The sequence below is a fragment of the Astyanax mexicanus genome, chromosome 10, assembly GCF_023375975.1.
Source record: "Astyanax mexicanus isolate ESR-SI-001 chromosome 10, AstMex3_surface, whole genome shotgun sequence".
Taxonomy (NCBI): Eukaryota; Metazoa; Chordata; class Actinopteri; order Characiformes; family Acestrorhamphidae; genus Astyanax; species Astyanax mexicanus.
This window is the reverse complement of record NC_064417.1, coordinates 41,384,442-41,409,157: the sequence shown is the minus strand read 5'-3', so window position 1 is coordinate 41,409,157 and position 24,716 is coordinate 41,384,442. Positions and strand designations below refer to the sequence as shown.

At 40.4% G+C, this 24,716-nt stretch overlaps 1 protein-coding gene across 5 annotated transcripts in view; it reads right to left on the bottom strand.

Annotated features, from left to right (window-relative positions):
• The window catches only part of mid2 (midline 2), a 220,751-nt gene that overhangs the window by 113,308 nt on the left and 82,727 nt on the right, over positions 1-24,716 (bottom strand). Inside the window, exon 1 of one of the 5 annotated variants that reach the window (XM_022683564.2) lies at positions 11,614-11,924. The exons of 2 other annotated variants lie outside the window; for them this stretch is intronic. The gene's annotated coding sequence lies outside the window, so the exon portion shown is untranslated. Of the gene's footprint in view, positions 1-11,613; positions 11,925-24,716 lie in introns of those variants that run through there. 2 more of the 5 variants (XM_049483847.1, XM_049483850.1) reach the window with 2 other exon arrangements.

Sequence of the window (24,716 nt, the reverse complement as noted above, 5' to 3'; positions counted from 1 at the left end):
TAAAAAATGTCTTTGTAACTGTAGTAAGTGATGCATAGTGTTAAAAACAAAAGAAAAAAAAACTAAAAATCTGAAAAAAGTGAGAAAATTTGAAAAAATAAAGCAAAACATTAGGAATTTCATTAGGAACAACTAAATATGCCTCAATACGCTTTCACCATTGGGCTAGGTATATTTAATTAAAAAATAATCAGGTTCCATGCTAGTGAAAACAGCCAAGGGCAAATATGAGTCAATGTGAGTCAATCTAAGTAGCTACGCTTTGTTGAATCTCATTCTCTTTATTTGCTGCTACCACAAGCAACCTGCCTCCTTGTTAGCTATGCTAAATTTTAATAAGACACCTATTTAAATTAAATAATAATAATAAGACACCTAAGGAAACTGGCTAATTAACTGGTGCAATTGGACACGAGGCGGAAGACGGAGTAAACAGCACTGTGTTAACAGCACTGTGTTAACAGCATTGTATTAACAGCACTGTCAGTGTTATAATAGTCTTTAGCTTGAGACACTTTATTTCTGTCAGCACCACTGAACGCACTCTAGTACTTTAAGTAAATACAAAACGCCCAGCCTGCAGGGCTGTATCCGGCTGTATCGGGCTGAGAAACATTTACACATGCTAAGCTCATATTCTCATATGCTTAATCAAGATTAAATGAGATGAGCTTGTTTGTATCTAGCATTCGTTTCCAAAAGCACTTTAACACCACACGCCACAAGCTATAGATAAACACATATGGCTTGCTTGAATTCATGGATTATGCAGTGTGTGGAGTGTGTTTTCAGCAGCGCTCTAATCCAGCAGGGCCGGAGCTGCTGGAGTGAGTGGGAGGGAGTTCGTGTTTTTTTTTTTTTTTTCTCTCGCACTGCTGTGGAGAATGGTGAAGCCAAAGGGTGTCAGCCATGTTTCGGTGTTTCGGGACTTATGGATGAAACTGTTATGGCAAACCAGTTTTGTCCTTTATCCACCCTCCTCCTCCTCCATCTACTATACCTCCTCCTCCTGTACCTGCTCCTTCTGCGCCTGCACTGTAACCTCTGTAGAGAGCCTGGCGCTCGCACGGTGGGGATCTAACAGGCTCTAAGATCCCTCCGCTGAGACTTTGAAAAAAAAAAAAAGAAAACATACCAAAGGTGCGCTGAGGTTAGGTGCGCATATTTATTTAAAGACACAGCAGCGCTGTTTGGTTTGGTGTACGCAGCGATCATCATAAATGAGTCAAGAGGAGAGTGAGTATGTTTGCGCTAAAATATGGAAATGCCTCCACTACTGATGTCTCCATTGTGCGAGCCTGAAAGTGCGGAGCATTTAGGTGTCATGGCTAATTAAAATTTGACAAGTGTTTTATCATGTTGCAAAACCCTATCTTGTCCTTTGGGATGGCAATATGAAAGCATGGTGTCTGCTTGGTTTAAAACCTTTAAAAATATGCTATTCTCTGTGTAGACATGTGCTGTATTATCTGTGTATAGACGGTATTCTATGCTCTGTTTTTTGTACTGCTTTGGATCTGTGTCTGTGGTTGTTTAAAATGTCTGGGCTCTAAAATGTCATTCTGTATTTATCTGTGGTATACCTGAATAATGAGAGTTTAGTGCATGGAGCTGATATACTCTGAACTAGGGCTGCAGAATATATAGTTTTAGTCTTAAGATTACAATGTGTACATGCACAATAGTTACATACTATAAGTCAAATAATGGGTGCATCCTAATTGTGCACTAATTGCTATAATACTAAATAGTTTTGAGTTTGAAGTATGCAATATAGATAAATATAGATAATATAGATAAGTATATGCAGATATCTACAATACATACCAAAAAACAGTCTCCTTTTGAGTGTGGTTATGATGGACCCTATAATCTCACATGCTAATCTCAATGCTAAATATGAAGCAATATTGATTAAAAATGTCAGATAACGATTCAAGTGAAGCAGAAACTGCAGAGTCTGGAGAAATGTGACATATGTCAAAAAAAGCTTAATCACTTAGGTAAGCACACTATTTAGATTAGTATTTGGGATGCAGCCAATAGGTTCCACAGGTAAACCTGTCTAGGTCAATATTAAAATGCAGATTTTAAGCAATATATAAATAAAATATGGCAATGTAAATCGTGCTTCTCATGAGCCTCAATTACTGTGTTGTCCTACAAAATTTGGCATATCCAAAACAATGCCATGCAATTTTAAAACCTCAAAACTATTTTGTAATATTCCTGACTAACTACAGCTCTGGAAAAAAAATAAGAAACCACTATCCAACAGCAGTGTGTAAGACTGGTGGAGGAGAACATGCCAAGTTGTATGACAACTGTGAATAAAAAACAGGGTTATTCCACCAAAAATAAAAACTTAAAACTTTATGAATATAAACTTGTTTTCTTTGCATTATTTGAGGTCTGAAAGCTCTGCATTTTTTTTTTTTTTGTTATTTCAGCCTTTTCTCAGTTTTTTGCAAATAAATGCTGTAAATGACAATATTTAATTTGGAATTTGGGAGAAATGTTGTTTGTAGTTTATACAATAAAACTAAAAGTTATTTTTACTTAAACATATACCTATAAAGAGCAAAATCAGAAGCTGTATATTCAAGCCCCGAAAAATTACACAAATACACCTCCTAGTTAAAGGTGGCGAAACTGGCAGGAGAATACGATGTTGTTGATAATGGAGAGCAGCACATAGCTTCCAGACTCCAGATTAGTTTTAGGAATATGGGTGGCTTCAAGAACCATGTCTTGTGATAGAAATCTGTACTCATGGCCAACATTTTGTTAATAAGAGTTTTTGAAAAAGTTGGTTAAAAGTTGGTTCTAATTCTACTTTCAATAAATTTTCCAGCCCTAGGCATAACTAGTGTTTCTGTTACATGGTTAAATATATGCTATGTAAGTGGTATTTGTGGGACCGTTATAGGTTCATAAACCAGCCAATAAAAGCAGAGCTTAACGTTCTGTTTCACAAGCTCTGTCACGAAAGAAAACTTCGGTTTGAGTCATCCTGAGGCAAAATAACAGGGTTGGAAATACGCTTCTTAAACGACATCTAAGCATTTTTCACCCCAACAAAGGTCGTGTACTCGCTATTTACACATCAAAGAGCAACTTAAAATGCTCTGCAAATGCATTCTTCAGGACCTTTAATGCTCTTAAGAATCTCATATAACACTGAGACAAACACAGCCCACACACTGCACAAAAGTGTGTGCCCTTTCCAGGGGCAGGTGTGTATGTGTGTGTCCTAGTACATCACGTTCGGTCGCGCCCCTCCCTCGCCTGCACTCCTGTGCTTTTATCAAGCCCAGAGGACGTGACCTGGGGGTTCAGGGTGGATGGCGCTGCTCGTGGGCTCCAGGGCCAGGTGAGATCATGGGAAAGACACATACACACACATGAAAACACACACAACAAGCACTGGCAGCTGGCTCTTAACAGCCACAGCGGGAGCCTCCCTCGGCTGCTGCTGGAAACTCCTGACCTCTCGCCTGCCTCCACCTCCACAGCAGCACGGCCAATTAGACTCGTACGCTCCCCTGCCCCTCCCAACACTTTCATCAGACCGGGGATGGAGCAGCCTCAGACCGGAGCCTCGGCGTGGAGCGGACGGTGATAAATGAACTGGGCTTTAGGCTCTCAGCGCATATGCTGAACAAGAGCTGCTGGATGGATGGGCTGAAACATTTGTGCTGGTGTGTGAAAGTGCTGTTTCGCGACAAGCGCTAAAATTTCTTTGGCGTTGGCACCTTTTCCAAGTGCAACGGGGCGGAAGAGTGAGCGTCTGTGCTTTTCTTCTTAAAGCAATACCGAAAAAAAAGTTTTAACCGAGGGTCTTCATGCTGCAACTATGTATCATCCAGTGGGTGATCACTACGAACAACAATTTTTGCATTACCCTGCGTTTATACTGGAGGCAATGAAAGCTTCAAATATTATTGTAAGACCTTTTATAGGAGATCTTGACGATTTCCAGAATGGCCACTATCACCCATCGAAAAGAGCTGGCCTTTTAGGCCTTTGTGGACACAAGGTTCAATGTCAGTAAACAGCATAGTGGTCGAGAGATTATTTCCCACAGGTAGGTGTTCCATAGAAACCTGTCGTCATGTAGATACCTGCAGTAACCCTTGCTCCACTCAACTCCACCTTTTTTCTGGGAATCACCTTTACATGTGGCCTTTTGTGAATTCTATTAAGACTTGCTTTTATATTCTTCTGAGGAAGCTGTGGCCTCATTTAGCCTCATAAGGCTTTTGTTGCCATTAGGCAAAAAAAATAAATAAATAAATGGCCACTATCGCCCATCAGAAAGGGTTTGCTGGCCGCCAAGTCTCCATGGACGCAAAGCTGAATGTCAATAAACAGTGAAGTGAGTGACCAAGAGATCATTTCCTATTGGAGGGAGCATGTACTGTTTGCAGCAGAGAAAGCAAAAGACACAGCTGAGTCTGGTGATGTAGCCTGGGCCTGGGGTCAGTTGCCATTCAAAGGTCAACTGTCAGAGAGCAGACTTCAAGGTTGAACCAATAGCAATTGCTGTCCCCTTTTTTCTAAGAATCATCTTTACAGGTGGCCTGGTGATACCTCTTTTACCTTTCGAGGACTCTGTTAAGACTTGCTTCCATATTCGTCTGAAGAAGCTGTGGCCTCATTTAGCCTCATAAGGCTTTTGTTGCCATTGGGCAATAAACAAAAAACTTTTCAGGCACATCAAGAGATATCTGCAGAAACACTTGCTCAAATCGGTCCATATGCAACAATTCCCTTAAGGACATTTAGAAGAGACCTTGGTTATTTCCAGAATAGCCACTATCGCCCATCGGAAAGGGTTTGCCGGCCGCCAGGTATCCATGGACACAAAGCTGAATGTCAATAAACAGTAAAGTCACCAAGAGATAATTTCCTGTTGGAGGGAGCATGTACTGTATGCAGCAGAGAAAGACACAGCTGAGTCTGGCGATGTAGCCTGGGCCCGGGGTCAGTTGCCATTCGAAGGTCAACTGTCACACAGCAGACTTCAAGGTTGAACCGATATCAATTGCTGTCCCCTCTGGGTACTCTCAGGCTGCAAATGGCATGGTGTGAGGTTGGCTAACTGAAGATACTGCAGTGGGGTCAAGCTGGGTTAGCTTATAGCACCCGGCAAGAGAGCGTGAGCATGTGCTGTAGGCAGAAGGGGCAGCAGAAGACGCAGATGAGACCATGGATGTGGCCTGAGCCCAGTGTCAGTTGCTTTGTGAGGGTCAACTGTCACCCAGCAGATTTCAAGGTTGAGCTGGTATCAATTGCTGTCCCCTCTGGGTCTTCTCAGGATGCAGATGGCATGGTGTGGGGTTAGCTAACTGAGTAGACTGCAGTAAGATCTAGCATAGTTGGCTTTTAGCCATGTACCTGCTTATGTGACAAATTGGGACCTGCTGATTGCGCTGATGGTGCTTCTACTGGTTACCTTAGTGTTATCTTTTTGCCCCTTTTCGGCCATGCTTTCATATTTGCCTGTAGTAGATGTTACCTTTAGCAACATAATGCTTTCACCAGTGGATGAAACACATTCTTTGTTACCTGACCAACAATGCTCCGAATATTACTTGAGTGATATTATAGAAGACCATGAATAAAATGTGAGCTGTCCTTTTAGGTCTCGAAGGAAACAAAGCTGAATGTCAGTTATCAGTGAAGTGACCTAGAGATCATTTTCTGTTGGGGAGGGCATGTGCTGTATGCAGCAGAGAGAAGACACAGAAGACACAGCTGAGTCTGATGTTGTGGCCTGAGCCCAGGGTCAGTTGCCATGAGATAGTCAACTGTCACCCAGCAGATTTCAAGGTTGAACTGATATGAGTTACTGTTCCCTCTGGGTCCTTTCAGGGTCCAGATGGCATGGTGTGAGGTTAGCTAACTGCAGAGATTGAAATAGGGTCTAGCAGGGTTAGGTTAGCACCCAGGTAGGTCCTGTTAATAACCCCCTTTTCTTGTCGTTACACAGACACTTCCGCAAAACTTCAATGAGTAGATCCTTTTTTAAAGAACTTTTGTAAGAGACCTTTAAAATTTCCAGAATGGCCAGTATCACACTTTGGAAAGGGTGAGCTAGAACTGAAGGTCTCCATGGATACAAGGCTGGATGCCAATAAACAGAGAAGTGGCAGAGAGATCATTTCCTGTTGAGGGAGCATGTGCTGTAGGCAGCAGGGAAACCAGAAGACACAGCTGAATCTCTGAGGCTGAGTTTGTGAGTTTGTGCCCTGTGCTCAGGCTCAACTGACACTCAACAGATTTGAAGCTTGCACTGATACCAATACCAGCATCAGCAATTAATTGATTCCGCCTAAACACTTGACTGGTTTTGTTAAACGGCCATTGGCAGGTCTATTCTATCTCTGGATGTAGCAGGGCGCAGATTAGCGCTAGCAAAAAGTCCAATTAGGCCTTATTTTTTAAGGGAACGCTTAGCGATGTGACATGTGCAAACAGCAGACTCTCTGCTAGAGGATGGCCCCAGGTTGGGAAACAGTGTGAAAGCTTCCCAGGGACACATTATGGCACTCAGTCTAGTCCCAAGCTTGAGTGCAGTGGCTTGGAAGTACAGCAGTGTCACATTGATGAGAGATTTCTTAGCTTCGCGATCCAAGGCCTGCCTCCATTCACCAAGTGGCTCCTCTTGGGGACATTATGGTGGCTCGGGCATGAATAGTGAATGGAACTCTGAAACGCTCCATATGTTCCTGCAGAAACAGTAAACACATCAAGCACTTGCAGAGAGTCTCTATCCCAGAAGAGTGCAAAAACTGGAGCTCTTATGCCACCACTAGCGCGACATGGCAGTACGCTGAGAAAACAGGCGACACACACACACAAGAGCCGGACTCAGTAAGACCTATTCCCAAGCTATTGTGTTTGTGTTCCTGAAATTAATTATCAGTTGGTAGAGAGGAAACTCATTCATAATGCATGACACTTCTCTACTGCTCAACACACGGGCCAGGGCTGGCTAATGCACAGAGATGGAGGACTGCAATCTTTATTTCTAAAGATTAGCCTGTATGACAATTACAGCTCTGCTCTAAAATGACCTGCCCACCAGCACTGCAACTCCCATTATTGGGGTTTCATAAATAATCAACTGGCTATACAGCATTCTGCCTTATCGATCTGGAGTGTCTAGCCATGCCTGAACATCTGTAACAACAGTAATCAATGTGTTATACTTTCATTAAGGACACATTAACCGTGAATCTTAAGGGTAGTGCGTCCTAACAGATGCCATGTGTGTTGATGCTACAGTATTCATGCTTTTCTCAATGACAATCCAGATGCTTAGTACAGACACATAGCAGACAGATAAGGCTGAGGTGCTAAAGAAGGATGCTAGGAGCTGTTGGCTACCATCTCAGTGTGTAAAAAACAGGAAACACTGAAATGACTCCCGGCTCCTAGCCATTATAAATATAGCTAAAGCCAGCAGGACAAGCAGATAAATGGGATTCAAGTATAGAGCTAGGATTTTCTACAGTTTTCTGTCAGTTTAAAACGTCTTCAAAACCTAAGTTAACCATAATGCTAACAGCAAGGTTGTAGCAGGGCTGAAGCTGTAATGCTAGCAGAAAGAGCAGCCAGGGTCTGCAGCATTGAATCTGTTTTGTTGCTAACAGCTACATAGGTTCAGCAGGTTTGACCCATTTTAGCTACAGTTTAGCACAGTGGGACTCAACAGTTGAAGTCATAATGCTAACTGACACAGCAGTTAGGCTCAGTCAGGTTGGAGTGCAAGTTGTAGCCATCATGCTGACACATCAGTCAGGCTCTGCATGGTTTGGGGTTGGTTCACCATCAATTATGACATTTGTTACTGGTATACTGGTTGTTTTCAAGCTAAAAGATGCAAGCTGTACAGGACTAGCATAGAAGTGTTAGCTGAGCTAACTAAACCTTAGCATTTGTTTGTCTACTGAAAGACAGTCTGGCTTTCTTTGTATAAATGTCATGTTATGTGTGATCTGCTGTGGCTATCTGGGGTACTGAGTTTTTGTGCTTTAATTTAATTCAATGTAGGACAATTAAAGTGCTGTGTGACGTGTTTTATAACACATTAAATAATCATAAATCACCTGTGTTGAATATTGAAAGTACAATTACATGGCATTTAATTAAATGTACGTAGCGGAAACACTGCATCTACAGTTTATGTTTAACTCAAGCAGCTACACATGTTTTCTAATCTCTTCCAACTGACTACCTGGCTGTCAACCATGGGATCTCTATCTGTGAGGCATGACAGGAGCTTTCCGGATTGTGACTAGCCCATTGTGTGGTACGCAGGCCTAGTAATTTAGAACATGATATAACAGAATTGCTCATGGGTAGCTGACAACTACACGGGTTTCGAAAGAAAAATGATCACACCTTTATGGGGGCGATGACAGAAGGCACTGCATCAGTTAGACGACTCCCGCCAGTGTGTTTTGTTGTCTCCAGCCCACAATACATGATGTGCGATGATTCAAAGTTTTGAAATAGAGCCGCAGCATACTAAGGAGATGAGTAATGGAATCATATCGTTCTGTCATCACTATCCTTATTGTATTGCCTGATTTCCCTGTTTATGTTTCAGACCATGCATCGTGTCCTAACAATGTCATAATTAACATGCAATTTCCCACAGAAGCGCCCTTGAGGCACTTCTAATTTTCATGAAAGACTCGTCTTGAAGGCTACAAAAGCCAAGATTTCTGGGAACTCAGTGAGCGTCGCATATTGGGTCACGGTATGTCAGGAGGCACTTTGTTCGGCTTGAGTTCCGCTCTGAAACACACACTCTACAACACAAATGAATCAATTAAAACAACATCCCCTCCTCTCAGATGGCCAGCATCAGTTTTCAGGCCTCACTGCCCGATTTTTTCCAGAGTAAATTATGAGCAATTATGGCAGAAAATGGCAACAATGGGTTTCAGTTGGCTGCCCTTTGGTCAAAGTGGTCCGGAATGCATTTATTCACATGGCAGAGACTAAACAAGTGGCTGAAAAATCTAGACAGCCACAGAGAAGAGCATGTGCCAGTCCACAATGTATTTTCTGTACCTAATCATCTTATTATTTGGCAGGAAAGACCTGCATTGGGTTCATATTTCTATAAGACATCTATAAGCACTCATCATAGCCACTAATACTAAGCCACTAGTAGCAAAAAAAGACGGTTCTCAAATGCTGCTCATGCCTCTTCCCTCTGGTTTGCTGTTCTGTGCAGGATGCTGGAAAGGGATAATAAAACAGTAAGACTAAAACACCTTCCTGCAGCTGGCAGCGATCTGAGCGCGTGGATGAAAAATTGAAAATAAAAATGCAGGGACACGATGGGAACGCCATAGCAGGGTCTAAATTGCATGGCCATTGTGTCCGTGCCTCCGTAAAAATAGCCTGCCAGCTTTTCAGCAATAAATATTAAACGGATTAAAGCTGTAACTTATGACAGCAGTCAAGTTTTATGGATTTGACAGAGGAGCAAACGAGATCAATCTGGGCAAACCTCCATTGGATATGGCAGCTGCTAAATGACATTTTTATGACCTTCAAAACAGTGCTGAAGGGGTATTCCAGAGCCCACCCAACAAACCACCAAATATCAAATACGACAGCATGTTAGAAATGGCTCTCAGAACAGACAATAAATCTCAACCCAGAAATTCAAAATCAAACTGTTTATAATTGTGTAATAAATCAGTAACTGTTGCATGTGTCCCATTTACAATACTATAAATTCAAAGAGATAATAATAATTGTGTAATAAATTGATAACTGCTGTGTGTATCCTATAAATAACATTGTTTTGTGTTGATAATCGTATAATAAATCCTTAATAAAACTCCTGCTTGTATCCTATTACCAATATTGTAAATTCAAAGGTTGACAACTGTGCAAAAAATCCAGAACAATTGTGTACAGCAATCTCATTTTAAAGTGTTGATAATTATAGAATAAATCCCTAACCCTTGTGTGTACTCCAATCCCAATATTGTAAATTCAAACTGTTGATAAATGTGTAATATATATTGATAATTGCATAATAATTCAATAACTTTAGTGTCTGATATGTTTGTATAGACACAGGTAAAATGGCATCTCTCACATCAAAACTTGCTGGTGACAAATAATGTACCGACAATGTCAACGGCATCACAGTATCAAAACACCAGACTGCCAATCTCTGCCAAAGCAAAGTGAGAAATTCATCAGATGAAAAGTGTTGCATCATTTTTGCATCACACATCTGTACAACCAAAGGGGAAAAGAGTAGGCAGAGAAGAAAAAAAAGATAGTTTTCAATATTCCTTTTGTTTTATTTCCTTTTTTTCTCCAGCTTAAAGCCGACGAATGAGTCAGGTGTGCGCCTCCAATTCCGGTTACACATTAACCACGTAGGTAAACACACTACACACACACTATACACACACACAAGGGCGACCTGCTGTCGCTTCCACAAAGTCATCAGTCTGACAAAGCGTGACAAAACACTGTTAGATCAGATGACAGCCGAATTCATGACTCTGTTACATTCGCTTTGTTTCATTGCTGTCTCTGCTGGTTTCTGTTCAGCTGAGCTCTGTGTTAGGCTCTGATATTCAGCTTTAAAGCTGTAGGTGTGTCAGATGAAGGGATGGATGGATGGATGGATGGATGGATGGATGGATGGATGGATAAAAAACTTATTTTAGTCACTAAACTCACACTCTTCAGGTCTCTTCAAGTCTCTTCTGATGGTGAACTTGAGCATACCTTTCAATCTCTTCTCTGAACTAAGAAAGCTGTTTCTTTTTCTTTTTTTTTAAATGAAAAACACACTGAAATGTTGGCTAGCTTGAGTTATTTGACACACTAACTACTTGGTATGGTAGCTAGTTAGCTAACCTACTACTGGATGTTGATAAAATTCAGATAAATTAGCTAGTTAAATAGCTAGGCTGGATAATGTTGTATAGCTATGAAATCTGAGCTGTCTGTCTGGAGATGATCTACATGATAAACACAGCTTTTGATGATGTTTTGATGATGCTAGATCATTTTGCTACGTTTTGCAATGACAGTCACAAACAAAACAAACAAGCAAAAAAAAAAAAAAAACATCTAGTCCACATTGGAGGCGGTGTACATTTGGAAATAACGAAACAAAATATGAAAATATTATTTTAATCTGATTCTATTCGTTTTAACCATTTTTTCAGCTGTGACGATAAGTCACAGTTTAGATACAGATAAAAAAATAAATAACTAGTTAGTGTAAGTTAATGAAAACAATTGGTTTATTATAGTGGGGCATGGACAGCTAGCTAGCTTTACATTAAAAGTTATAACCGTTTGAATTCACGCAATACTAATATCACTGACACTTCCTATCAATGTAACTATCATACATTTACCCAGCATAATTAAATCCCCATTAATGAAAGCGTTATTATCCAGCGAGCTAAAGCAGAGTTTAACGCTTCCCGTTGAAGCCCTTAGCTACCATAACCCAACTACTGAGAGCAGCGCGAGCTGTCTAAACCCAGGCGCGCGCAGACAGAGAGAGAGAGGGAAAGAGAGCGCGAGAGAAATAAACACACATACCAGCTTTATATGGCGAACATTCTTTTCCTCTGTCATCTTGACCGAAGGGAGTAAACCGAGTGAAGAAAGGGTAAAAGTGAAGGCTCTGCCGGGCAGTGAGCGCAGTCAGCGAGGCAGCTCTCTAAAGCTTCGGGCTCACGGGAAGCGCAATCCTCCGCGACGTACCGAGACTCAATAATGCAACTTTGGAGAAGCTCGCGAGCGCCGTCGGCTTCTTTCCCCACCCGTATTCCGACAAGTCCCGCCCTCTCTATGTTCTGATTGGCTAGCATGTTTCGCAACCTGAGCCGGGATTGGCTGCACGTTCACACTCACAGCCCCGCACAGCCAGGGAGGCAAATCGGAGGCGTGGCTTGTCGGAAAACGAGCGGGTAAAAATAAAATAACGCCAGACAATCAAAGGAAAACGACTCCGCCCACTTATACAATGCTAAAAACACCAGGCTGAGTAACACAGATCCTTTCTTCCAGCCTGTCCGTGACGAGACGACGGACACACATACACATACAGTACACACACACACACACACACACATATACAGTACACACTCAAACACATACAGTACATACAGTATAAACACACACCACAAATACACATACACATACAGTACACACACACATGCAGTATACATTCAAACACACATACAGTACACACTACACTTACACATATACAGTACACACTCAAACACACATACAGTACACACTACACTTACACATATACAGTACACACTCAAACACACATACAGTACTTAAACACATATACAGTACACACTCAAACACATACAGTACACACAGTATAAACACACACCACATATACACATACAGTATACACACATACAGTATACATTCAAACACACATACAGTACACGCTACACACACACATACAGTACACACTCAAACACACATACAGTACACACTCCACTCACACACATACAGTACACACTCAAACACACGCATGAAAAAATACACGTACAGTACAGACTCCACATACACACACACACACACACACACACACACACACACACACACACACACACACACACACTCAAACACATGTACAGTACACACACACAAACATATACACATATAGTACACACTCAAACACACATTACACTCACATACAGTACATACATACACCTATACAGTACACACACTCCACATACAGTACACACACACATACAGTACACACTCAAACACATAGAATACACAAACTCTATATACACACACATACATACAGTACACACACACATACAGTATACACACACACACAGTAAACACACAAATACAGTACATACAGGGCACACACATTCAGTACACACTCAAACACATATACAGTGCACACGCTACAAATACACACATACAGTACACGCTTAAACACATATATGGTACTCACACTCCACATGCACACACATACAGTACACACACTCCACACACCAACATACATAGAGAACACACTCATATATAGTACACACACATGCCAACATGATTGTAAATAACGAGATCAGGGAGTTGGATTTGACAGGGCCATTACTGACCACATCACTGAAAACTCCCCTTTCTAAGAGCAGCAATATTTAGTATGATAGAAACGCAATTTACAGCGCTATAAGAAGCCATTTGTTTTCACGCTCAATTTCATTTCTTTCACACATTTCGCATTTTTCAGATGTGAAACGTAATTATATAAATAATTACACAATGTGTAGAGAAAATCTAAATCCTTACACCTCTCTGCATCTGTATGTGTGGATAGAAGCATCCTCAGTGCAGTGTACACAATACATTTGCCAGTGTTTTAAATTTTAAACCCTTCAATATGTTATACAAATAATCATCTCATTAACAGCCTATTACTGAATTAAAGCAGGTGTGTTAAAGAAAGAAATGCACTAAAATGTGCAGCACATCCATATGACATGCCCATGTGAGAACTGTATGGTTAGCACCACTGGGAACTAGAAAGTTTTGTCCATAGGTTCTATGTTGGGTCCCATCTGTGTTGTACACTGCACATGCCCACCTGGAACTCACGTAGGCCACATTCCATCTATATTGCTCCACATGGGCAGTGGGCTTTAAGGACCTGGTTTAGGAAGCACTGCTTTAAAAAAAAACATTTTAGAAAGTTCGTAGAACAATACAAGAACCATATTAGTCTGTAGAGTTAACCTTGGTTTTGTTACAGAAGGCTAATTTAATTGAAATTATTTTTTGAGTAGAATTTTGTCTTATTATGAAACTGTTGCTTGTAGGGATGTATAGCTTGGCTGCACTCATTTTTTTACAGAGTAAAAAAACATTTAAATGTGAAAGGTGAGGTTTACTGTGGACCTCTACGGCCTCACTTTACATCCAGCCTTGTTGTGTCACATAATCAATTTGCAGCCTCTGTTGCTACAGGTGGGTAATGCAGTTTGAGTTTGCTATTAGTCATGATATTATAACAGCTTTTTGATGTTGTCAAAATACTTTAAAATTATGGTTTATCCTAGGTTTGTGTATTATTTCATAGGTTTATACATTTCTATTACAGTCAGTCACAAAAGAAATGATTAAACAATCACTCCAGGCTGTAACCTGTTGTCACCTTGCTTGGTCGACGATATTTATCCAAACTCAGTCTAGGGAGTGTTATCGCTCTCATATCTTTGAGCTATTGTTTCCATTTAACCTCCATTTCCTACTTCCGTTCCCATCCCAGGTTTAAAGCCTGGACCACAGACAAGAATAGCCCAGTCTATACCAAGTTAATTTCACATTTATGTTCCCAAACAGTCAGTAGCCCTCCTGCTGGGGAGCTCCCTCAGAAGTGCATTCAGGATAAGGTCATTGTGTGTGTGTGTGTGTGTGTGTGTGTGTGTGTGTGTGTGTGTGTGTGTGTGTTTGAGTGTGTGTGTGTGTGTGTGTGTGTTGTTCTCCGAAGCGTAACTCGGCTCTGTCTGACTCAAGGCCAAAACATAATGCTCACACTCAAACATGCTGCAGTCACAACAGGACTCTTGACTGTGATAAATGCTGCTGGTTCTGATGCACGGCAGCGCATGCGAGTAGAAAAAGCGCAAAACTCCTGTGACCGCCGCTGCAGCCATTCACGATCGCTCTAACGCTATGTGCTCAGGGGCCTTCACCCGCTCAGAATTACAACTGACCCCAGTGGCAGGGACATTTATCAAAGTCACAGCGCATTATGACCCATGTCAGCGTATACCGAGATGGAAGTTTGCCCTTGCCACCTAGGATGTGGGTCCTTTAGTTTATATGAATTACACTCTTAAAAATAAAGGGGCCCTTGGAGTGATGCCAAAAAAGGAGCATTTTGGTCCCCCAAAGATCCATTCAGTGGATGCTTTTTAAAAGAAATCAAGTTAAACCACTCAATCAAATGGTTCTGAGGGGACACAAAACTAGGTCTACAAAGAAATGCTACAAAGAACCATTGTTGAACCATTTACTTTAAAATGTACATTATGAACTTGAGAACTTATTAGCTATAAACCAAATCAAAATTCACATAAAAAATTACATAAGAAATACAACTTCTTAGGTTCAACAACACAAAAAAACTATCAGAGCTGAAGGAAGAAACCTTGGAATTAACCAAGATTCACAAGAGAGGACCCATCCTCCTTTGGTCAAAACTACTTTAAACTTGAAACTATGTAAAATATTATAAAAAAAAAATCATTATATCTTCACATACTGTAAGTCTTCATAGTACAAACAATGAAAGCAATAAGCAACAAATAGATAATGGTCATTATTAGAACAATTATCATAGCATCAATTAGAAAATGAATAGTTAGATTGTATGTGAACTGTAGCCATCTGATGCAGCCATCATTGGAAGGTGGTCATCTAGTCTGAGACAGATAGCAGTAGCTGGACAATGGGTATATGGTCTGTGGCAGGTTAGAAAAGGGCCCTGTTTGTTGAACTTACACAAGTGTCACGATGGATATGTGGTCAGTCATTAACTCAGAGAAAAGTAAAGAGATGGAATAAGTTCTGTTTGAATGTATGGAGCACAAAGAATATGAACAGAAATGGAAGCATTTATGACTACAAAGTAAAAAAAGTAAATGAGATTAAATTAAAAAGTAAATTGAGATCTGAATCTATGGATGGCTCTTAAATAAATCCAGTTGAAACGACTCAATTAAAAGGTTTAAGTAAAGTAGAATACAATGTTCTTCACTATAATGACTCTTTTTTATGAATAAACCATTAATTATTTGGAAACTATGAAACAAAAATATGCTGTAGGTTCTATAAACAGTATAGGCCCTAAGTGGTTTAATGGTCTATTCACAGCTTAATTCACAGCTTCAGAGCTAAATGTGGTTCTTCTATAGAATCGCTCCAAAGGATCCTTTCTAGCACTTCTCTTTTGAAGAGTGTAGAGGTGCAAAGTGGTTTAACCGGCTTAGCAAGCGTGGAAAATGCAATCTTGTCTTCAATGTTTGTGGTCATGTAGATGTGTTATTAAGGCATTGTTATCTTCTCACCACGAGACACGCCCTTCACGGGAGGGAAACCTGTCAAACCCGGCAATTCCAATTATGCTACATGAAAGACATGAAAGCCGGCGACTGAAGCCAGCTGATGAAACAGAAAGACAGTCGGCAAGACGCGTAGAGAAGTCTTCAAAGCTGAACGAGCTCACAGGTCCGGTCTGGTTGGCAAATATGTGTTTACAATGGAAGAGCGTGAACTGATTTGTGTTTTTCTTTGAGCGACGGATTTTAAAAGCGGCTAAAGCGTAGCGCCGCCACTATTCCACTAGTCCTACGATAAATTTATTCATCCCACTCAAACAGCTCCGTCCTGCGTGTCTCGCCAACGTGATGAACACGCAGCATTTCAGACCCTTTTTTTCTCCAACAGGCTGACATATTCCTGGGCGCTGATTAACAGTTTGAGGAGCAAAAGGGCCGAGTGACAGAATGAGGGTGAAATTTTTGTTGACAGGAAGCACAATGGCCACGGGAGATGCTGTGTTCTCTTTCTGAAACACGAAAGAGCGAGAAGACCTGACGTTCCTGCTGCTTACATAACAGATCATCATCAACACATCAGCAGGAGGATCTAAGAGCGAAGCGGGAAGTGCAACGCCTGCTCCCCCCATCCCATATCCCCCCACCCACCCCAACGCAGAGTGTGTGTGATGGGTGGCATGCTGCACGACAGGCAGGCTGTTTCAGACCGCCCTAATGCAGGGGACACGTAGCACACACACACACACACACACATCAGATCAGCTTTCAGCTCAGAGGTAGTAATGGAACTGACTCTATTGACGAAAGTGATGAGAAAAGGTTTGGAATACACAGACTGTGTGGACATAATACACAATCCTTCAATCCTGATGATTCACGTGTTTAGTGTTATCCTCACACACAATCCTGATGAGTCACAGTGTATGGTATAATCCCTATCTTAACGGTTATCTCATCACAAATACAATCAGATACATTGGTGAAATCCGCATGTATTATTAATCTTAAATTCCGAGGCAACTAGAATGCTATTATTATTATTATTATTATTATACTGGACAAAGAACACAATAAAAACACAAATTCTAGGTGAGGATTTCACACCAACAACTAATTTAGTCTATTATGGATCTGAACCATAATAGCAGTTAATAGTAGAGTAAAACATCCGAAGAATAACATCTGAAGAATTCAACCGTTTCTCTCTCAGGAAGCCACTCAGGTGCTTGTGCAGTCTCTTTCTTGTCATCTCAAGACTTGACTACTGCAACTCTCTACTGGATGGTCTTCCACTGTGAGCCACCAAAACCCTGCAACTAGTTCAGAATCAGCGGCAGCACGACTCGTCTTCAATCTTCCGAAGTTCAGTCATGTGACTCCTTTGCTACGTTCCCTCCACTGGCTTCCTGTTGTTGTCTGCATTGAAATGAAAACCCTGATGCTGGCCTACAAAGCCAAAAATGACCAGCTCCTTCATACTTGATGGCAATGATGGTCAAAGCCAGATCTGTAACAAGAGCTCTTAGAGCTTCCAGTACGGCTCGGCTCGAACCACCATCACTCAAAACCCAGAGAAAACCAACATCTCTCAACGACTCTTCTCTGTGCTGGAGGACCAAAGTGGTGGAACAAACTTCCACTGGGAAGAGTCACTCGCCATCTTCAAATGCTGACTGAAGACTCATCCTTTCAAAGAGTTCCTAAAATTCTCCTAGGGTTCTACATATTATCAAGCTTGGTGTATCTCTTGATCCTAGTCTCTACAAACTAGCTATGGATATATTAAAGTAAACAATGAAGCACTGTTGTAAGTTGCTCTGGATAAGTCGGATAAATACCTTAAATGTAAATGTAAATGTAAAATGTACCACAAACCACAGTCTGTAACCAAGGATCAAAATTCAATTTCAGTAAAAAAAGGTTGTGGTGGCACGGTGGTGCAGTGTGTAGCACTGTTGCTTTACAGCACCAAGGCCTTGGTTCAATTCCCACCTGGGGGTCCTGGTGGTTTTGTCCGGGTGCTCCGATTTCCTGCCACAGTCCAAAGGCTCAGGTGAATTGGACGTGTTGAAAATTGCCCCTAGGTGTGAATGTCTGAGTGTGTGATTGACTGTGTCTGTCTGCCCTGCGATGGATTGGCAGCCTGTCCAGGGTCTATCCTGCCTTCCACCTCCAGCTGTATATTTCACTGTGCTAGAATGAAGTTATTAGATATAATTACTGTATTTTCTTATGCAAACTGCACCAACACGCAATACCTTTTACCAGGGGACCAGATTTCTAGGCCAGCCCCAATCACACCCCCAAATTTTGAAGGGCAATATTTCACAAGGCAATAGAAACTGCAAATGTCCAGCTTGTGACAGAAATAAACTGACTGTATGCAGAAATCTCAGAATCCTCAGAATGCTGATCTACAACAGGTTTAAAGCAACATTATATACAGTAGCATTTGTATCTTACTGTGATGCTTCACTGTTCTGTAATAAGAAACAGAACAGCCTATCTATCTGTTGTTGCTGTCCCCAGGTTTGACACACTGCTAACTGCACTATGTAACTCTGGTGAAGCAGGCAGCATAATGCTCTACATCTCTGAGTAAGCAAGTCCTTCTTTACTGGTTCTAAAATCCCAAATGTAGAAGGAGCCCTGAAGTAAGAAAGGCCAATTCTCACACTCATGTATGCCCATGTTGGTCACAGTAAAATGTAGTTCCAGCAAGTGGAACTGGAGATTTCTATATTTGTGGGAAATGGAAAGCTGAGATGCTGAAACCAGACAGACTACAGAGTTCATGCCTGTTCCACAAAACCTCCAATCACTTTCATTCCAGAATGTAGGCTAAGCACAACAGGTGCATGTGGCCAGGGATTTAACTTCCCCGCTTCTCCTCAAGAGCGTCTGCTCTCATTTCAAAACAAGATCAATGGCTCGGTGCTCGCCTTGGCTCCATCCACCAGCCCAGCTGTAAACAGTGAATCATCACTGAGGTGCGAGAGGGCTGATTTCATTTTGATCTCTGGTTAAATTCGGCCTTTCCTGCGCGTGTTGATGGGCTATCTAGGAGTGGGCAAGTTCTCAGAGGTCTGCAGATTAAAAATTCCTAAGAAGTCCAGAAATTCAAAATGATTTCCTTTCTGTGTGACAGATTTCTCTGCGAGTTCTGAGTTCTTGGCAAAAAGACACGCTGAAGTGATATTCCTCAGCACTGTCAACTCAGCAGCCACTGTCGGCATACCTGATCAAATAAAGAAGTCTTTCTGAAATGCACACAGAGAAAAACAGAGTAACAAAGTACCTTAGCATATTACAGACTGTAGCCGTTATTATCAATAACGTAAAACTCTTGTTAAGACTAAACTGTGGCAAAAAAAAAAATGGAAAGACAAAACAACAGCCAAGCGGTAAGCATCAACTAATTGAATTTCCAATCATACCTCTGCTGGTGAGGTGGATAATGAATCACTCGTCCTGGTGAGCAGAGAGCATGTAATGATCCGCACTGCACTCGTACGGCGTAATTCATTCAGTTGCACTGCAACAGCCCACAAGTAAAAAGGGCCTAAATCTGAAACAAATGAGGAGGAGGCCTTAATTAAAACGGTTAATGGCACTATCGCCTTTCTTTTAAAAGCAATTTACACAACAGCACGTCAAGACGGATTGAAGCGGGGGGTAACGAGTCAAGAAAATAATGACTACTAAATAGAATAATTACACAAACGAGGTTAACGCTTAAAACATCCACAGTCATTAGTGATCGCTGAGGTGACAAATAGCGATGGAGTCTCAGAGGGTCGCCACACCATTCATTAAGTATTCTTTAAAGCAGTGGTTTTAACCTGTCATCCTTGGGCAGTGGATCTGCTAGGAAGCTGTTGGCCAAAAATAAGTAAAAGAAATGGAATGAATCAACCATCAGGAATAAATCTTGGTGGGTAGTCATGGCAAACTGTCGTTCAGGCATGCAGTGACTTTATAGTAACAGTTTGCACTCTTGCTTTGGTGGAGATGACCAACAAATCTGTGTGTGATTTGATGTCATGAGTCACATGTTCAGAAAGCCTGGTGTCATGGAGTGCAATTTTATATGATGCCAGATTACCTCTGGTTTTCTTTATAGACTTTAATATAAACACTCATTACATTACGTTAATGAGATCTTACCACCAGTGGCTGTATATTTTTTGACCGCACATTCCAGTGCATTATTCCAGCAGGACAATGCTCATCCACAATCTGCTGCAGTCTCAAAAATGAACATTCCACCCTTGCTGCAAAATCTGTAGGAACTGTGTGAGAATATTCAGGCTGCATGGGATAGATTAGTGCAGGACAACATTAGGAAACCCTACAATTAATTTTTTTGCCTTAGTTTCTGTATGTTGTTCACTTTGGTAACCAATATTACTATTACTGTCATGATAAAAAAACATATATAGTGCCTAAAAAGATCCTTGTGGGACTCCAAGTAGGTACTAAATAAATATCACAATAGTTTCTGCATTAAAATTTAAAGTGACAACCTGTAGGTTTTGGGGATTTAGGGATTTAGCGACCTCTCTGGTGAGAATATGTAATTGCGAGGGGAATGTGGAAGAGTACTTTTAATGCAGGTTAATGTAAATAAACTGGTGTGGAAAATTCTCTGTGTTTTTCATTATATTGAAGACTCTTAATTTATGACGTACTGTCAAAATGTACAAAGCAACTGAGTCCAGCAAACTTTTTAGAAAACTCTGTTTTAAAAATTAATAAAATGAATATTTGTCGCTGTCCAATGAAAAAAAAAAGAGAATCTCCAAAAACAGAAACTTTACAGAAGAGAGAAAAAACCCTCTAAACTTTCAATGGAAGTCAATGTAAAAAGAGTTTACCTCAGGAAAATGTAAAGTATTTCTACTAGTCTGTTCATCAAGAAATCGTGGCACAGTGTAAGTGACCATTTGTAAGTGACTACATGTTCAAATTATGTAGTAAACCAAAAATTGACAAACATGGAGATACTTGTTTTCATTGGACAGCAATGATATGAATGTACATGTATATATGTTGCAAGGATAGTTTTGCCAGGGAATTTGGTAGCATTAATTGAAATATTTTGTCCTCTCTCAAATTCAGAAGTATTTAAAGAATATGCAATTAAAATAAATAAATAAAAAATAGGGGCAGCTGCTTTAATAACATAAATAAATACTAAACATAGGCTCCATTGAGTTAAGAATAGTGTTATAGCTTCAGTTATAAATAAACTGAAGATTTAAATCACAAATCGGTCCCTCTGAAAATTGATGGCTGCCGGATTTGGTCCGTCCTGGCGTGCAAAAGTGCTCTGAAGCTCTGCATGTGGGCTGTGCTAAGTGTCTGCTGTAAGCTGTCAGAAAGGATAGGATCACCCAGCACTTTTAATGGAGCAACAAGTCCAGCTAAGAGCAATCTCGCCGGTGGGCTGTAGTGAGAAAGCGATGATTGTGCCAGACAGAGGTTTTTGGCCTTTGTGTTGATGGAAAAGTCCATCTGGATGATTACATGGGCTGCGCAGCCCTGCAGCTCACGACAGGAATGAAAGCGTTAATGACGCTAGTTAAATATGTAATGGTCTCACCAGCGCTCTGGCCTGCACTTCACTCCACTTCCCTTATTCACAGAACCAGGTGAGCTCAGCGCCTGTAAAACTGCCTGCCAATGTTCAGGAGTTAATAGGTTGTCCCGTAGTTTTCACAGCTTCGTGTGACAATGGCTCTTTGTGTAGCTGAAATCACGTCAAAGCTGTCACGTTACTGCAGCTGATAATAAAGGAGCGTCAGAGTTTTATAGGAATTATCTCCCACACATTGCTCATAAGTGGAGCCATTCTGTCAAAATAGAACATTTACAATACCTTTCAAGCAAAACGACACATGTTAGGAGAATCATGTTTGGTCATAAGTTATACTATAGTTAATAACTGTGTATGTGTTACCCGTTAAAGCCTTCTACAGTTGTGCACAAATACAAATTCAAGTTTAAACTCAACCTAACAGACAGCTGTACACATGCACTTGTTGACAAGCTATAAGTTATGCAACAAAAGAAGTAAAAAAACAATCTCAACTGTGGTTATCTGCACTGTATTATAAAACGGTAACTCAAATACCTCAAAACAACCTTAAATGAGTCACTCAAACTACTAAAAAAAAGCAGGAAAAAAACAAAATGTAAAGCAGCAAATCAAATAAAACAAAATATGAACCTCAAATACTCAAATAACTAAAAAAAAGCAGGAAATCAAATAAATAAAAAATAATCTTAAATCAGCAAATCAAATAAAAAAATACCTCAAATTACTCAAATAACTAAAAGAACATTAAAACATTAACTCCAAGAACTTCAAAATAACCTTAAAAACAGTTAAACTACTCAAATATCTAAAAAAAAACATTAACTCAAATAACTCAAAAAGGAACTAAAAATATTCAGATAATTTAAAACATAACCCTAAAACAACCCCAGAAGTTTTAAAAAGAACCTTAAAAAAGTTACTCAAATATCTAAAAGAGTCACTCAGTTAACTTAAAAAAAAATATTGATAACTTAAGTAACTCAAAAAGAAAGAAATGGTAACATTCTACAATTTAGCTACTATTAAGTTTTTACTACAGCAAACACAACATTTCCAGCAGTTACACTGTTGCTGCGTAGGTTGGTAAAGGTGTAACTATAAATATGTTTAATATGTATATGTTTTTATATGTTTTTGTCAAAAGTCAGAAGTACAGACTTCTTCAACTTGCCAAAACCAAATATTGTGGAGTGTAAATGCAATGTAATTATAATATATTTACAATGAATAAGCATAAAAAGAACAATAACTATGCCAGACTGCACTGGGTTCATTTTTTTCAACAAATTTCTCATCATTTTTTCAGGTGTGAATCTTCTGTTTCAGAGGTGTTAATAGTGAACGATTGTGTGTAACTGAGCCTTAATGTGGTTATTGATTTTGAGCGACACCCTCTTCATTTGCAGATCCTACTCTATTAGTGGGAGTGCCTTGAGTGGTAATGTATGTCTTTGGAGCCGCTGCAGGGCACAGCGCGGCACAGTGGAGTGACAAATAGTAGTGGAGCCTCTGTCACTTAGGACTGAGGGATTCTGAAAGGGCGAAACCTTCTTAGGGCCAAATCGATAGAGACCTCATCTTTAAGCTCCTCTAATTTCATTCGTGGACAAGACAGCCAGCGATGCAGGTCATTAGGAAGCACAAGGCACCGCTGCCATGCTGTCAATAAAAAAACGGCCAGCACAGATCCAGTAGAGAAGATGCAGATGAGCTGTGTGTGTGTGTAATGAATTCTCAAGAGCACAGCATTTAAAGCACAGGTAATTAGCAGAGCAACCCTGAGAGCTTTGGCGGGCCGAGGACAGCCCTTGCCCTACCAATGACCCTCTGTACTGAAAAAAAAAGTCTACAAAGGTATACTTATTATTTTTTTTTTTTTATTGGTTGCACATAAAAGTTTATTTGTTATATTTTGAATTATTTCATATAAGGTATAATTAAGCAATCATACCACAGTTCTATTCTATTACTGTTTATTGAATGAGCTTAAAGTAAAGTGGATGAGAAAATATGATCTGTTTGGTTATAAACACTCCGCAAGTTAAAATAGTTCCATTGCTCTTCTGTTTGTAGCGGCGCTGTTTGGTTTGTAAGCGCTGCATCGCTGCTTGATTTCCTGTAGGTGGTGGAGTAATACATGGAGAGCTTGGGTCACAGTGCATTACCGGCTGATAATGGCACAAATAGAACGCCTCTTAGCCAATCACATTGCAGGGTTGGAACTAACTGTGGTATAATCATAACTGTGGTATAAAATTGTATGTTTATACATGAATTTTAATACTCATTGAAAGCTGACCTAAACTGAAATATGTTTATCAGTTAATATCATATTCTATAGAATTATTCTATATTCTATATATCATATTCTATAGTCCATGAATAGTCTTTGTATTATTCAACCATCAATCAGTGATGTAACTTGCTCTTACACCCTTCAACACTCCATTCAAGTCCAGGCAAGCACAATTTATACAATTCAAGTATACGCACAGTAGAAAACGACCAGAGGAAATGACTACACATTGGCGGTAAATGGGGGAAAAGGGGGAAGGGGCAGTATGCAAATTAATAGGGCCAGAAAGCCAGTGGTAAAGGTGTCCAAACAAAAAAAATGTCACCAAGCCCTGGAAAGGCTCACTAAAGTCCCAAGCTCTCATTAGCCAATGAAATTCATTTTGTGGGTGTGGCCGTGCCAGATCATATCTTGGATGCAAATACTTGAGCATAAATAAATTAGACAAGAAATGTGTACAAGAAATAAATAAGTAAAGTATTGTGACAAGCTCTTTATTTGGGTTTTACAAATACTATGCAATTATGTTGTAAATACTATTATACTATCTTTTCTGCATGGTATAACCAACTAGCACCAAGTGTAGAGCATTTATGTGGTACTTAACATTCAACAAAGCACCCTCTTACTCAATCAAACACACACACACAAACACACAAACACACACACACACATATACATATGCAAAGCTTCATGCCTGAGTGGAGGA